The following is a 17,377-nucleotide window of genomic DNA, read 5'->3' as shown; positions in this document are numbered from 1 at the left end:
GGTGTCTTTTATACTGATAACAAGTTCAAACAGGTGCCATTAATACAGGTAACGAGTGGAGGACAAAGGAGCCTCTTAAAGAAGAAGTTACAGGTCTATGAGATCTAGAAATCTTGCTTGTTTGTAGGTGACCAAATACTTGTTTTCCACCATAATTGGCAAATAAATTCATAAAAATCCTACAATGTGATTTTCTGGGAAAAAAAATCTCATTTTGTCTGTCATAGTTGAAGTGTACCTATGATGAAAATTACAGGCCTCTCATCTTTTTAAGTGGGAGAACTTGCACAATTGGTGGCTGACTAAATACTTTTTTTGCCCCACTGTATATGTATATGTGTGTGTGTATATGTGTATAGTGTCTAGTTTGAGAAATAGACGCCTCACAAGTCCTCAACTGGCAGCTTCATTAAATAGTACCTGCAGAACACCCATCTCAATATCAACAGGGAAGAGGCGACTCCGTGATGCTGGCCTTCTAGGCAGTGTTCCTCTGTCCAGTGTCTGTGTTCTTTTGCCCATTTTAATCTTGTTTTATTGACCAGTCTGAGATATGGCTTTTTCTTTGCAACTCTGCCTAGAAGGCCAGCATCCTGGAGTTGCCTCTTCACTGTTGGTGTTGAGACTGGTGTTTTGCGGGTACTATTTAATGAAGCTGCCAGTTGAGGACTTGTGACCCCAAAATAATGTGCTTTTCTTTCAAAAGCAAGGACATTTAAGTGACCCCAAACTTTTGAACGGTAATATATATACATATACATATATAAACATACATACAGTACCAGTCAAAAGTTTAGAAACACCTACTCATTCTAGGGTTCTTTATTTGTACTATTTTCTACATTGTAGAATAATCACCTCACAGAAGGCCACATGGTTTCACATGGGTTCTCTTCACACTCCAACAGGTTTGTTGTTCTGACCATATAAATAGAATAAACTACTTCTATAGTTCACACATCAGTAGCAGCATGAGTGTTAGAGATCAAATCAGTTACATTTAGATAATACTGTGGCTTCTGCCTCATCCTCAGTTTAGATCTTAGGCCCTCATCTTCACACTCATTTCTCTCTATCTGCATCTTTCGCCCTCTTTTTCTCCTCTCCAATTGTCAAAACTCCTCTCCCTCCATTCACCTTATCTATCTCCTATTCTCTCTGCTGTAAACTGCAGCTTCATATGTTTACCAAGCTATAAAGAGAGAGAAAGGATGACAATAATAATGATTATTATTACAAAAAATGTATCACCAGACACACCCAAATACACTCGCGCGCACACACAGCGTTTCCCCATCCTGTGTGTACCGTATCTCATAGAGTCCTCCTACCTTGAATATCTGGAAGGTGACAGTGAAGGAGAGAGTTCAACCTTTCCGACAGTGGCCCAGGTTACAGAGGGGGAGTGACACACTACAGCCCCTAACACTGCATCCTCACTCTGCCCACGACCTGGAGGAGGGGGAGGTGAAGAAGTGGAAAGGGATGGGCAGGAGGGTAGAGAAAATGGAAAGGGGTTTGAAAACTGTTCTTCCCAGAAATAAGAAAGGGCTGCCTGTCACCATTAATGCTCAGAGGGAGACAGCAGGGTATTCCTTTTGAGTCAGGAAACAACTTCTACATAGTGACCCTTGAATGTATTGTCTGCAACATTTGCTCACATGACATTTCAATCAGCTGTTTGACTTCACTTACCGGCATGTCAACTAAGCAGGATCACAGTCAAAAGGATTGTGAGGTACTCGTGCCTTATGACTGGACACCAACTTCTAATGTAGGGTACTAACATTGTCCAGTCAACACAATGCACAAATAAAACAGTTACACACATACAGTTGAAGTTGGAAGTTTACATACAGTTAGGTTGGAGTCATTAAAACTAGTTTTTCAACCACTCCACACATTTCTTTATAACAAACTATAGTTTTGGCAAGTCGGTTAGAACATCTAGTTTGTGCATGACACAAGTAATCATTGCAATTTTTTACAGACAGGTTATTTCACTTATAATTCACAGTATCACAATTCCAGTGGGTCAGAAGTTTACATACACTAAGTTGACTGTGCCTTTAAACAGCTTGGAAAATTCCAGAAAATTATGTCATGACTTTAGAAGCTTCTGATAGGCTAATTGACATAATTTGTGTCAATTGTAGGTGTACCTGTAAATGTATTTCAAGGCCTACCTTCAAACTCAGTGCCTCTTTCTTGACATCATGGGAAAATCAAAAGTCAGCAAAGACCTAAAATACATTTTTGTAGACCTCCACAAGTCTGGTTCATCCTTGGCAGCAATTTCCAAAAGCCTAAAGGTACCACGTTCATCTGTACAAACAATAGTACGCAAGTATAAACACCATGGGACAACGCAGCCATCATACCGCTCAGGAAGGAGACGCATTCTGTCTCCTAGAGATGAACGTACTTTGGTGTGAAAAGTGCAAATCAATCCCAGAACAACAGCAAAGGATGTTGTGAAGATGCTGGAGGAACCAGGTACAAAAGTATCTATATCCACAGGAAAAAGCAGTCCGATATCGACATAACCTGAAAGGCCGCTCAGCAAGGAAGAAGCCACTGCTCCAAAACCACTATAAAAAAGCCAGACTATGGTTTGCAACTGCACATGGGGACAAAGATCGTACTTTTTGGAGAAATGTCTTCTGGTCTGATGAAACAAAAATATAACTGTTTGGCCATAATGACCATTGTTATGTTTGGAGGAAAAATGGGGAGGCTTGCAAGCCGAAGACCACCATCCCAACCGTGAAGCACGGGGATGGCAGCATCATGTTGTGGGGGTGCTTTGCTGCAGGAGGGCCTGGTGCACTTCACAAAATAGATGGCATCATGAGGAAAGAAAATTATGTGGATATATTGAAGCAACATCTCAAGACATCAGTCAGGAAGGTAAAGCTTGGTCGCAAATGGGTCTTCCAAATGGACAAGGACCCCAAGCATACTTCCAAAGTTGTGGCAAATTGGCTAAAGGACAACAAAGTCAAGGTATTGGAGTGGCCATCACAAAGCCCTGACCTCAATCCTATAGAAAATTTGTGGGCAGAACTGAAAAGGCGTGTGTGAGAAAGGAGGCCTACAAACTGACTCAGTTACACCAGCTCTGTCAGGAGGAATTGGCCAAAATTCACCCAACTTATTGTGGGAAGCTTGTGGAAGGCTACCTGAAACGTTTGACCCAAGTTAAACAATTTAAAGGCAATAATACCAACTACTAATTGAGTGTATGTAAACTTCTGACCTACTGGGAATGTGATGAAAGAAATGAAAGCTGAAATAAATCACTCTCTACTATTATTCTGACATTTCACATTCTTAAAATAAAGTGGTGATGCTAACTGACCTAAAACAGAGAATGTTTACTCGGATTAAATGTCAGGAATTGTGAAAAACTGAGTTTAAATGAATTTGGCTAAGGTATATGTAAACTTCCGTATACAGCCCCATCATGGGCAGGTAGGAGGAGTCGATGTTTGGCAGAATCCTCACATCCTTCACAGTCACCTCCTCCAGAGAACACTCATTTAATACTGGAAACGTGGAGAGAGAAGAGGGGGGGAAAGAAAAGAGTTGAAATGGGAAAAGGAAGAGAAGGCGAGAGAGAAGAGAAATAAGGTCAAGAGGCAGCAGTTTAAGTAACATTAATCTAATCCATCTATCTAATACAATTATTGTGTCAGTGGAACTAGTATTGGCTCTCAAATGAGTTGTCAGTAGTGGCCATCTGGCCCTCATACCTTTGAGCACGGTGAGGTGCTTCCCAAAGACAGTCATCTGCTTACAGCAAACAGGGTCTCCATGATGGTGCAGCAGTCTAGGGCCCTGCATCTCACTGCTAGAGGCATCACTACAGACCCTGGATCGATTCCAGGCTGCATCACAACTGGCCGTGATTGGGAGTCCCATAGGGCGGCGCACAATTGGCCCAGCAACGTCTGGGTTAGGGTTTGGCTGGGGTAGGCAGTCATTGTAAATAAGAATTTGTTCTTAACAGACTTGCACAGTTAAAAAAACATTTTGGGTGGTAGCACTGTCAGAGCGGTGCTCACTGATGAGGAGGGGGGGGGGGGGGTGCTGCTGAGTTAAGTCTGAGATGCTTTAAGTTAATAAACATAGATAACTGATTCAAATCCATATCTAATATGGCCAAAGAGAGTGTAGCAAGGCTTTGGCAATGATGTGGTGTTGACAAGTGTGTGTGTGTGTACCCTGTGCTTTGAAAGTGTTGAGGTGTGTGTGGAGGGGTGGGGGGGGGGGGGACACTCACTGCTGTAGGATGCTACGGTAGCCATGTTCCTGAACCACCGCCTCTCTCTTCCACACCCTCACCATCACCTGGACAAACACACACAATATGCAGATAATGAGCCCCTCAAAGATGTCATTCTTCACACTTCATTTAAAACCTTCCAAGGGTACTCTATGAATCGCTGATCTCTATGAAAAATGTGAAGACCTTGTTCACAAGACTGAAGTTTTGCCCAGCCCCTAACTCACACAATTGACAAGTCACATTTATTTACATTTATTTATTATGCAGTTTATTTTACAAACATGTATTAATCAAGGCAGAGCCCCCCAGTTACCCATGTGGGCCCCCTATCTCCTCTCCTACCCCATCTGATGATTAGCAGAGCTGCATTAGACAGCAGCAGGCTAAATAAAACTCATTGAGAGTGGGCTCCTGAGTCCTCCTGTGGTTGGCAGTTGCAGTAAAAAAAAAAAAAAGAATATATACTACATATAATATATACAGTATATATTTCCTTTTTGTTAAAACATTTGTTACATTTGCTTAGTATTGGGGCTCCCCACAGGCCTGGGTTCAGGGGTTTCAGCCCTGGTAAGCCTGTGCATACATTCGGCCCTGGACATATAAAAAAGAAAGACACAGATAAATACATTCCTAGGACACCAAAGTTCCACAACCAACACACAACACGAATAACCCATGCAATGCCAGTCCCCTCAACCTTAGTATCGTGGTCAGTCTGTATCCATGCCTGTCACACTGGGGTTCAATTCCCTGACTGAAACCAGACTTTTGCCCTTCCATGGATATCATTCGCGATTTGACTGTTTTCAGAAAGTAAGCGGTGTAAAAAAAAAAATTCACACTTCCCAGGTGAATAAGGAAAAGTTATGTAAAATGTAACAAATTAAAACTTTATTTTTACATTTTGGTACTAAACAAACAGAGCTGTACTGACGGTTCGCCATCTTGCCCAGAAAAAGTCTAGTTCATCTAGCTAGCTGTGTAGCTCACATGATAACACAATCCCTTCGTCAGAAGAGCACTGCTTATAAACAATTGTGAGGATTGTCTAAATGATCCGCGTAGTCACGGACCCATTGTATAATCGCTTGTTAGTATAAATATTTTCGTACCTATTGAGCGAGTTAAGTAGGCAATGCTGTGGCCAAGTGTAGTGGCGAGTGTCTCGGGGTCTTTCAGAAAAATCATTAGGCATATCATGGTCATGTTCAGGGTACATAACATAAAACATTTTAAAATGTTTTGCATGTGTTTCTTATTGGGCAATCTTCAGGTTGTCCCTCCCAGTTTCGACTTGTTTTGTTCCCAGCGTATATGACCCAGATGAACGTCATCAAAGTTGTTGAAGGACACCGAACCTGCAATAGTAGCCAAAATTGTAATCATATTCAGTTGTGGTTTTGTTTGTAGGTTACACCTCAATATCAAAGTAACCTGAAAGGCTTCGGAACTGGCCGATTTAATGCCAGTCCACTAAACCTTGTCTGTATCCATGCCTGTCACACTGGTGTTCAATTCCCCGACGGAGAGGCCAGACATTTGCCCTTCCTTACTAGCGTTTAACCATTTTATTTATAAAAAAATGTGTTGGTCATACTTACAATATGTTCTATTTCTATAGGGTTTAGTATCTCACCTGGCTATTAAGGGTAGTGGTCAGAATCATTATTTGAAGCTACTTAAATCAGTTTCCGTAGTGTAGTGGTTATCACGTTCACCTAACACGCGAAAGGTCCCCGGTTCGAGACCGGGCGGAAACACTTTTTCATACCATTAGGTGGTTATCAATTAAAACGTCACATTGCGGTCCACATGCTGTTTCCACGTTTTTATTATTTTATTTTTTGTATTTATTTAACTATGCAAGTCAGTTAAGAACAAATTATTATTTACAATGACTGCCTACCAAAAGGCAAAAGGCCTCCTGCGGGAAGGGCCCTGGGATTAAAAAAATAAATACAATATATATAAGGGACAAAACACACATCACAACAAGAGAGACATACAACACTACATAAAGAGAGACCTAAGACAACAACTTGACAAGGCAGCAACACATGACAACACAACATAATAACAACATGTTAGCAACACAACATGGTAGCAGCACAAAAACATGGTACAAACACTATTGGGCAAAGTCAACAGCACAAAGATCAAGAAGGTAAAGACAACAATACATCATACAAGCAGACACAACTGTCAGTAAGAGTGTCCATGCCTGAGTCTTTGAATGAAGAGATTGAGATAAAACTGTCCAGTTTGAGTGTTTGTTGCAGATCATTCCAGTCTAGCTGCAGCGAACTGAAAAGAGGAGCAACCCAGGGATGTGTGTGCTTTGGGGACCTTTAATAGAATGTGACTGGCAGAACGGGTGTTGTATGTGGAGAATGAGGGCTGCAGTAGATATCTCAGATAGGGGGGAGTGAGGCCTAAGAGGGTTTTATAAATAAGCATCAACCAGTGGGTCTCGCAATGGGTATACAGAGATGACCAATTTACAGAAGATTATAGAGTACAGTGGAGCATTGGTGGCAAATTTGATGGCCGAATGGTAAAAAACATCTAGCCGCTAGAGATCACCCTTACCTGCCGATCTATAAATTATGTCTCCGTAATCTAGCATGGGTAGGATGGTCATCTGAATCAGGGTTAGTTTGGCAGCTGGGGTGAAAGAGGAGTGATTACAATAGAGGAAACCAAGTCTAGATTTAACTTTAGCCTGTAGCTTTGATATGTTCTGGGAGAAGGACAGTGCTCTTCTCCCAAGTACTTGTATGCGGTGACTACCTCAAGCTCTAAACCCTCAGAGGTAGAGGTAGTAATAACACCTGTGGGAAGAGGGGAATTCTTCTTACCAAACCACATGACCTTTGTTTTGGAGGTGTTCAGAACAAGGTTAAGGGTAGAGAAAGTTTGTTGGACACTAAGAAAGCTCTGTTGTAAAGCATTTAACACAACATCTGGGGAGAGGCCAGCTGAGTATAAGACTGTATCACCTGCATATAAATGGATGAGAGAGCTTCCTACTGCCTGAGCTATGTTGTTAATGTAAATTGAAAAGAGGGTGGGGCCTAGGATAGAGCCTTGGGGTACTCCCTAGGTGACAGGCAGTGGCCAAGACAGCAGATTTTCTGACTTTATATACTGCATTTAGCTTTATCAGAGTTATACAGCAAGTAACTGCATGCTTTTCATGATCAATAAACATCAATAATGTATTTGGGTTAATGACGTATAAGATTTTCAAAAGTGAAAAAAATGTGAAAAGGGAAAACTGTTTAATTTGAGACACTTTAATGTACCCTTGAGTGTTACCTATGCACTTTCAGAGCTTGTCGCAAAACACATTTTTTATGCTATTGTTAAATTGACCTCCTAAAAAGTAATTCAGTGCCACCATGAAATAAAAATATATATACAAATTATACTGCATCTTTGTTTTTTCACTTTTCACTGGACCACCCCTCATTTTGAATGACTGTCAACTACAATTTTTGTTAAATAAATGAGAAAAAGTGTGAAAAATGTTATGGTTTTCTCTTATAGACTGAGCTTCTTTCTGCATTTTTAAAACAATAACATATTCAAATTGTTTTTTTAAACATTAATAACACTGGTTGTACCAAATTATCATTGCCGGTCACACCGCATGAGTATTTTGTTATGGTGTAATGTTTTAGACAGATCTCTCTCTATTTCCCTCTTAATCAAACACACACACATTGCAGGTTAACATGGTTTCTTATTCAACAACAACAATGCCTTTAATGCTTCGTGAAATACCACAAAAGTGACTCAAATGAGTATCACACAGAAACATTTCATCATGAACATGACAATGAACTTCTAAAAACAGGATTAAAATTGTGCATTATGATGAATTCTTCAAACAATGTTAAAAATAGTGTTAAGAATCATTGTAATAAATGAATATTAAAGATACTGAAATACAGACATTTAATATTTGAACATTAAAATATAAAATGCATAAAAAAGTGTTATTCTACATTACAATTTTAAGAAAAAGTCAAATGTTTGTGCAATATCTTCTAAAAACATTCATCTCCACATTGCGTGGACAATAAAGTTTTTATATTTCTAATATTAAAACATAAACAGATGTGATTAAGTTTGTGCAGAACAGTGCAAGATCGGAAAATGCGCCCTTCTGCTGCTTGACTGGGCCCACAAAGGATGGGGAAATGAACCTAAACCACTCATACTTGTCAATTATAGTTATATATATATATATATCACAGAAATATAACATTTATGGTGGCCAATATTAAGTAGCGAGTTAAGTAGGCAATGCTGTGGCCAAGTGTAGTGGCGAGTGTCTCGGGGTCTTTCAGAAAAATCATTAAGCATATCATGGTCATGTTCAGGGTACATAACATAAAACATTTTAAAATGTTTTGCATGTGTTTCTTATTGGGCAATCTTCAGGTTGTCCCTCCCAGTTTCGACTTGTTTTGTTCCCAGCGTATATGACCCAGATGAACGTCATCAAAGTTGTTGAAGGACACCGAACCTGCAATAGTAGCCACAATTGTAATCATATTCAGTTGTGGTTTTGTTTGTAGGTTACACCTCAATATCAAAGTAACCTGAAAGGCTTCGGAACTGGCCGATTTAATGCCAGTCCACTAAACCTTGTTTGTATCCATGCCTGTCACACTGGTGTTCAATTCCCCGACGGAGAGGCCAGACATTTGCCCTTCCTTACTAGCGTTTAACCATTTTATTTATAAAAAAATGTGTTGGTCATACTTACAATATGTTATATTTCTATAGGGTTTAGTATCTCACCTGGCTATTAAGGGTAGTGGTCAGAATCATTATTTGAAGCTACTTAAATCAGTTTCCGTAGTGTAGTGGTTATCACGTTCGCCTAACACGCGAAAGGTCCCCGGTTCGAGACCGGGCGGAAACACTTTTTCATACCATTAGGTGGTTATCAATTAAAACGTCACATTGCGGTCCACATGCTGTTTCCACGTTTTTATTATTTTATTTTTTGTATTTATTTAACTATGCAAGTCAGTTAAGAACAAATTATTATTTACAATGACTGCCTACCAAAAGGCAAAAGGCCTCCTGCGGGAAGGGCCCTGGGATTAAAAAAATTAATACAATATATATAAGGGACAAAACACACATCACAACAAGAGAGACATACAACACTACATAAAGAGAGACCTAAGACAACAACTTGACAAGGCAGCAACACATGACAACACAACATAATAACAACATGTTAGCAACACAACATGGTAGCAGCACAAAAACATGGTACAAACACTATTGGGCAAAGTCAACAGCACAAAGATCAAGAAGGTAAAGACAACAATACATCATACAAGCAGCCACAACTGTCAGTAAGAGTGTCCATGCCTGAGTCTTTGAATGAAGAGATTGAGATAAAACTGTCCAGTTTGAGTGTTTGTTGCAGATCATTCCAGTCTAGCTGCAGCGAACTGAAAAGAGGAGCAACCCAGGGATGTGTGTGCTTTGGGGACCTTTAATAGAATGTGACTGGCAGAACGGGTGTTGTATGTGGAGAATGAGGGCTGCAGTAGATATCTCAGATAGGGGGGAGTGAGGCCTAAGAGGGTTTTATAAATAAGCATCAACCAGTGGGTCTCGCAATGGGTATACAGAGATGACCAATTTACAGAAGATTATAGAGTACAGTGGAGCATTGGTGGCAAATTTGATGGCCGAATGGTAAAAAACATCTAGCCGCTAGAGATCACCCTTACCTGCCGATCTATAAATTATGTCTCCGTAATCTAGCATGGGTAGGATGGTCATCTGAATCAGGGTTAGTTTGGCAGCTGGGGTGAAAGAGGAGTGATTACAATAAAGGAAACCAAGTCTAGATTTAACTTTAGCCTGTAGCTTTGATATGTTCTGGGAGAAGGACAGTGCTCTTCTCCCAAGTACTTGTATGCGGTGACTACCTCAAGCTCTAAACCCTCAGAGGTAGAGGTAGTAATAACACCTGTGGGAAGAGGGGAATTCTTCTTACCAAACCACATGACCTTTGTTTTGGAGGTGTTCAGAACAAGGTTAAGGGTAGAGAAAGTTTGTTGGACACTAAGAAAGCTCTGTTGTAAAGCATTTAACACAACATCTGGGGAGAGGCCAGCTGAGTATAAGACTGTATCACCTGCATATAAATGGATGAGAGAGCTTCCTACTGCCTGAGCTATGTTGTTAATGTAAATTGAAAAGAGGGTGGGGCCTATGATAGAGCCTTGGGGTACTCCCTAGGTGACAGGCAGTGGCCAAGACAGCAGATTTTCTGACTTTATATACTGCATTTAGCTTTATCAGAGTTATACAGCAAGTAACTGCATGCTTTTCATGATCAATAAACATCAATAATGTATTTGGGTTAATGACGTATAAGATTTTCAAAAGTGAAAAAAATGTGAAAAGGGAAAACTGTTTAATTTGAGACACTTTAATGTACCCTTGAGTGTTACCTATGCACTTTCAGAGCTTGTCGCAAAACACATTTTTTATGCTATTGTTAAATTGACCTCCTAAAAAGTAATTCAGTGCCACCATGAAATAAAAATATATATACAAATTATACTGCATCTTTGTTTTTTCACTTTTCACTGGACCACCCCTCATTTTGAATGACTGTCAACTACAATTTTTGTTAAATAAATGAGAAAAAGTGTGAAAAATGTTATGGTTTTCTCTTATAGACTGAGCTTCTTTCTGCATTTTTAAAACAATAACATATTCAAATTGTTTTTTTAAACATTAATAACACTGGTTGTACCAAATTATCATTGCCGGTCACACCGCATGAGTATTTTGTTATGGTGTAATGTTTTAGACAGATCTCTCTCTATTTCCCTCTTAATCAAACACACACACATTGCAGGTTAACATGGTTTCTTATTCAACAACAACAATGCCTTTAATGCTTCGTGAAATACCACAAAAGTGACTCAAATGAGTATCACACAGAAACATTTCATCATGAACATGACAATGAACTTCTAAAAACAGGATTAAAATTGTGCATTATGATGAATTCTTCAAATAATGTTAAAAATAGTGTTAAGAATCATTGTAATAAATGAATATTAAAGATACTGAAATACAGACATTTAATATTTGAACATTAAAATATAAAATGCATAAAAAAGTGTTATTCTACATTACAATTTTAAGAAAAAGTCAAATGTTTGTGCAATATCTTCTAAAAACATTCATCTCCACATTGCGTGGACAATAAAGTTTTTATATTTCTAATATTAAAACATAAACAGATGTGATTAAGTTTGTGCAGAACAGTGCAAGATCGGAAAATGCGCCCTTCTGCTGCTTGACTGGGCCCACAAAGGATGGGGAAATGAACCTAAACCACTCATACTTGTCAATTATAGTTATATATATATATATATATATATATATATATATATATATATATATATATATATATCACAGAAATATAACATTTATGGTGGCCAATATTGAGAGATATCACTACCCTCACGTGAGCATCTAGTCGCATTTTGTGACCCTTTGACATTGCGAGTTACATTTTTAATTGGTCGCATCGGTGAAAGCTGCCATTTCTAGCTGGTCACTTCACTAATGATTTTGTTGAAAATGTAATAGATATAATTCGACTGGTCAACAAAGTTGTTTCCGCCCGGTTTCGAACCGGGGACCTTTCGCGTGTGAGGCGAACGTGATAACCACTACACTACGGAAACTGGTGAACTTTATCATGGCCACACACTGTCTTATGCGTCATCATTGTACATTTAACCATTTTATTTATAAAAAATGATTTGGTCATACTTACAATATGTTCTATTTCTATAGGGTTTAGTATCTCACCTGGCTATTAAGGGTAGTGGGGTTGTGGTCACAATCATTATTTGTCGCTACTTAAACCAGTTTCCGTAGTGTAGTGGTTATCATGTTCGCCTAACACGCGAAAGGTCCCCGGTTCGAGACCGGGCGGAAACACTTTTTCATACCATTAGGTGGTTATCAATTAAAACGTCACATTGCGGTCCACATGCTGTTTCCACGTTTTTATTATTTTATTTTTTGTATTTATTTAACTATGCAAGTCAGTTAAGAACAAATTATTATTTACAATGACTGCCTACCAAAAGGCAAAAGGCCTCCTGCGGGAAGGGCCCTGGGATTAAAAAAATTAATACAATATATATAAGGGACAAAACACACATCACAACAAGAGAGACATACAACACTACATAAAGAGAGACCTAAGACAACAACTTGACAAGGCAGCAACACATGACAACACAACATAATAACAACATGTTAGCAACACAACATGGTAGCAGCACAAAAACATGGTACAAACACTATTGGGCAAAGTCAACAGCACAAAGATCAAGAAGGTAAAGACAACAATACATCATACAAGCAGCCACAACTGTCAGTAAGAGTGTCCATGCCTGAGTCTTTGAATGAAGAGATTGAGATAAAACTGTCCAGTTTGAGTGTTTGTTGCAGATCATTCCAGTCTAGCTGCAGCGAACTGAAAAGAGGAGCAACCCAGGGATGTGTGTGCTTTGGGGACCTTTAATAGAATGTGACTGGCAGAACGGGTGTTGTATGTGGAGAATGAGGGCTGCAGTAGATATCTCAGATAGGGGGGAGTGAGGCCTAAGAGGGTTTTATAAATAAGCATCAACCAGTGGGTCTCGCAATGGGTATACAGAGATGACCAATTTACAGAAGATTATAGAGTACAGTGGAGCATTGGTGGCAAATTTGATGGCCGAATGGTAAAAAACATCTAGCCGCTAGAGATCACCCTTACCTGCCGATCTATAAATTATGTCTCCGTAATCTAGCATGGGTAGGATGGTCATCTGAATCAGGGTTAGTTTGGCAGCTGGGGTGAAAGAGGAGTGATTACAATAAAGGAAACCAAGTCTAGATTTAACTTTAGCCTGTAGCTTTGATATGTTCTGGGAGAAGGACAGTGCTCTTCTCCCAAGTACTTGTATGCGGTGACTACCTCAAGCTCTAAACCCTCAGAGGTAGAGGTAGTAATAACACCTGTGGGAAGAGGGGAATTCTTCTTACCAAACCACATGACCTTTGTTTTGGAGGTGTTCAGAACAAGGTTAAGGGTAGAGAAAGTTTGTTGGACACTAAGAAAGCTCTGTTGTAAAGCATTTAACACAACATCTGGGGAGAGGCCAGCTGAGTATAAGACTGTATCACCTGCATATAAATGGATGAGAGAGCTTCCTACTGCCTGAGCTATGTTGTTAATGTAAATTGAAAAGAGGGTGGGGCCTATGATAGAGCCTTGGGGTACTCCCTAGGTGACAGGCAGTGGCCAAGACAGCAGATTTTCTGACTTTATATACTGCATTTAGCTTTATCAGAGTTATACAGCAAGTAACTGCATGCTTTTCATGATCAATAAACATCAATAATGTATTTGGGTTAATGACGTATAAGATTTTCAAAAGTGAAAAAAATGTGAAAAGGGAAAACTGTTTAATTTGAGACACTTTAATGTACCCTTGAGTGTTACCTATGCACTTTCAGAGCTTGTCGCAAAACACATTTTTTATGCTATTGTTAAATTGACCTCCTAAAAAGTAATTCAGTGCCACCATGAAATAAAAATATATATACAAATTATACTGCATCTTTGTTTTTTCACTTTTCACTGGACCACCCCTCATTTTGAATGACTGTCAACTACAATTTTTGTTAAATAAATGAGAAAAAGTGTGAAAAATGTTATGGTTTTCTCTTATAGACTGAGCTTCTTTCTGCATTTTTAAAACAATAACATATTCAAATTGTTTTTTTAAACATTAATAACACTGGTTGTACCAAATTATCATTGCCGGTCACACCGCATGAGTATTTTGTTATGGTGTAATGTTTTAGACAGATCTCTCTCTATTTCCCTCTTAATCAAACACACACACATTGCAGGTTAACATGGTTTCTTATTCAACAACAACAATGCCTTTAATGCTTCGTGAAATACCACAAAAGTGACTCAAATGAGTATCACACAGAAACATTTCATCATGAACATGACAATGAACTTCTAAAAACAGGATTAAAATTGTGCATTATGATGAATTCTTCAAATAATGTTAAAAATAGTGTTAAGAATCATTGTAATAAATGAATATTAAAGATACTGAAATACAGACATTTAATATTTGAACATTAAAATATAAAATGCATAAAAAAGTGTTATTCTACATTACAATTTTAAGAAAAAGTCAAATGTTTGTGCAATATCTTCTAAAAACATTCATCTCCACATTGCGTGGACAATAAAGTTTTTATATTTCTAATATTAAAACATAAACAGATGTGATTAAGTTTGTGCAGAACAGTGCAAGATCGGAAAATGCGCCCTTCTGCTGCTTGACTGGGCCCACAAAGGATGGGGAAATGAACCTAAACCACTCATACTTGTCAATTATAGTTATATATATATATATATATATATATATATATATATATATATATATATATATATATATCACAGAAATATAACATTTATGGTGGCCAATATTGAGAGATATCACTACCCTCACGTGAGCATCTAGTCGCATTTTGTGACCCTTTGACATTGCGAGTTACATTTTTAATTGGTCGCATCGGTGAAAGCTGCCATTTCTAGCTGGTCACTTCACTAATGATTTTGTTGAAAATGTAATAGATATAATTCGACTGGTCAACAAAGTTGTTTCCGCCCGGTTTCGAACCGGGGACCTTTCGCGTGTGAGGCGAACGTGATAACCACTACACTACGGAAACTGGTGAACTTTATCATGGCCACACACTGTCTTATGCGTCATCATTGTACATTTAACCATTTTATTTATAAAAAATGATTTGGTCATACTTACAATATGTTCTATTTCTATAGGGTTTAGTATCTCACCTGGCTATTAAGGGTAGTGGGGTTGTGGTCACAATCATTATTTGTCGCTGCTTAAACCAGTTTCCGTAGTGTAGTGGTTATCACGTTCGCCTAACACGCGAAAGGTCCCCGGTTCGAGACCGGGCGGAAACACTTTTTCATACCATTAGGTGGTTATCAATTAAAACGTCACATTGCGGTCCACATGTTGTTTCCACGTTTTTATTATTTTATTTTTTGTATTTATTTAACTATGCAAGATACTGAAATACAGACATTTAATATTCGAACATTAAAATATAAAATGCATAAAAAAGTGTTATTCTACATTACAATTTTAAGAAAAAGTCAAATGTTTGTGCAATATCTTCTAAAAACATTCATCTCCACATTGCGTGGACAATAAAGTTTTTATATTTCTAATATTAAAACATAAACAGATGTGATTAAGTTTGTGCAGAACAGTGCAAGATTAAAAATGAGAATTTAAAAAGTTTAATTGTGTAAACAATTCATGAGATTCAAATATTAAAGACAAAGAAATTATAACTTTGTAGAAAAAGTTGTAACACAAACTCATTGAAGTTGAAAATAATAAAACTTGGATTCTTAAAACAGTGTGTTTGATGTTGTTTCACTAGTGTGACATGAAAGTAGCCCAGTCTGTGTCAGACAGCCGAGATGCTCTTGAGCTGAAGGGCTCGGGCTCACTGATCATTGAATTCACATCTCCTTCATAGTAGAAGGTAATGTCTGGCACAGGGGGCCAGACAAAAACATTCCTCACTCCATGCTCCTGCATGCAAGTGATTTGCACTTCCTCCCAATCACCTTCAGCACCTGGCCTACAAAGGGGCGGTCTTCATAGCTGACAATGACAAAACTGCCTAGACTTTCAGGGTTGACTTGGCCACGGCTGCAGCTTCATCTTGCTGTTCATCAGTGATGGTTTTCTCCTTATGTTGTTCTTCATTGAAGTTCACTTCTACAGCACTGAAACAGGGGTTGCTTGGTCACTTCAAGCAAGACACTTCACTGTGTTTTATTTTCCCTGTCACTGTGGAGGTGACCTCAATCAATCAATAAAGCAATCAAACGTATTTATAAAACACGTTTCATGGTTCCTTTAACTCCAGCGAAGTTGTTTGGCACAGCTTCACCGCAATTAGTGACATCAGTAATCCAAAATAATTTAATACTTGATCCACTCTTCTTGAGTAGTTCGAAGAGTTCCTTGGGAGTCTGCACATCCTCCCCCCGTTGAATGTGTTTGTCTGCACAACGTTTCACAGCCCCACCCACGCCATTTGGTGCCCCCTTCTGGACTTTTCAGAAAAGTTCCAGGTGATTTGTTTGAATCTGGAAATATCCCGCCCGCAGAGTGCTGAGTTGGTACATGTTCTCCGTGTTTCTGTATTGGCTGACGGGACCATCGCTCAGTACATATATGTGATGTGATCTGTTATTAGCTAGACAATTTGACATGGTTCATCAATCAATGTATCCTATCATGTCTGTCACTGCGATTAAACACTATTACAAACAATGTTGAAAAAAGGATAATGTTTTCTAACTTTGTTAGGTAGGCCTACGTTGGGTTAGAGAAAAAAAAGTACATTAGGTCTACTTATTACTATGTTTAGTCAGCTGTACAATTTTCTGCCAGTAGCTCGCAGGGTAAACATCAGCTAAAAGTACATCGGAAAATGCGCCCTTCTGCTGCTTGACTGGGCCCACAAAGGATGGGGAAATGAACCTAAACCACTCATACTTGTCAATTATAGTTATATATATATATATATATATATCACAGAAATATAACATTTATGGTGGCCAATATTGAGAGATATCACTACCCTCACGTGAGCATCTAGTCGCATTTTGTGACCCTTTGACATTGCGAGTTACATTTTTAATTGGTCGCATCGGTGAAAGCTGCCATTTCTAGCTGGTCACTTCACTAATGATTTTGTTGAAAATGTAATAGATATAATTCGACTGGTCAACAAAGTTGTTTCCGCCCGGTTTCGAACCGGGGACCTTTCGCGTGTGAGGCGAACGTGATAACCACTACACTACGGAAACTGGTGAACTTTATCATGGCCACACACTGTCTTATGCGTCATCATTGTACATTTAACCATTTTATTTATAAA

General features: G+C 38.8%; 1 long non-coding RNA gene and 6 other non-coding genes across 7 annotated transcripts; 3 read left to right on the top strand and 4 right to left on the bottom strand.

The window, feature by feature from the left end:
• Nucleotides 1-1,833: 1,833 nt before the first annotated feature.
• LOC118941469 (uncharacterized) lies at nt 1,834-5,570 on the bottom strand. The gene is made up of 4 exons (XR_016488071.1): nt 5,407-5,570; nt 4,286-4,353; nt 3,756-3,969; nt 1,834-3,548 (listed from the first exon to the last, which is right to left on the bottom strand). It is a non-coding gene; the product is annotated as an uncharacterized LOC118941469 (long non-coding RNA).
• A 3,587-nt stretch (nt 5,571-9,157) lies between these two features.
• trnav-aac (transfer RNA valine (anticodon AAC)) lies at nt 9,158-9,230 on the top strand. Its single transcript has one exon. It is a non-coding gene; the product is annotated as a tRNA-Val (tRNA).
• Nucleotides 9,231-11,969: 2,739 nt separating this feature from the next.
• Nucleotides 11,970-12,042, bottom strand: trnav-cac (transfer RNA valine (anticodon CAC)). The gene has a single exon. It is a non-coding gene; the product is annotated as a tRNA-Val (tRNA).
• A 186-nt stretch (nt 12,043-12,228) lies between these two features.
• trnav-aac (transfer RNA valine (anticodon AAC)) lies at nt 12,229-12,301 on the top strand. Its single transcript has one exon. It is a non-coding gene; the product is annotated as a tRNA-Val (tRNA).
• Nucleotides 12,302-15,042: 2,741 nt separating this feature from the next.
• Nucleotides 15,043-15,115, bottom strand: trnav-cac (transfer RNA valine (anticodon CAC)). The gene has a single exon. It is a non-coding gene; the product is annotated as a tRNA-Val (tRNA).
• A 186-nt stretch (nt 15,116-15,301) lies between these two features.
• On the top strand, nt 15,302-15,374 carry trnav-aac (transfer RNA valine (anticodon AAC)). Its single transcript has one exon. It is a non-coding gene; the product is annotated as a tRNA-Val (tRNA).
• A 1,859-nt stretch (nt 15,375-17,233) lies between these two features.
• On the bottom strand, nt 17,234-17,306 carry trnav-cac (transfer RNA valine (anticodon CAC)). Its single transcript has one exon. It is a non-coding gene; the product is annotated as a tRNA-Val (tRNA).
• Between the last annotated feature and the right edge of the window lie 71 nt (nt 17,307-17,377).

The sequence above is a fragment of the Oncorhynchus mykiss genome, chromosome 2, assembly GCF_057628025.1.
Source record: "Oncorhynchus mykiss isolate SJ-2025 chromosome 2, ASM5762802v1, whole genome shotgun sequence".
NCBI lineage: Eukaryota > Metazoa > Chordata > Actinopteri > Salmoniformes > Salmonidae > Oncorhynchus > Oncorhynchus mykiss.
The sequence above is the reverse complement of the archived record's forward strand: the minus strand, read 5'-3'. Positions and strand labels throughout refer to the sequence as shown.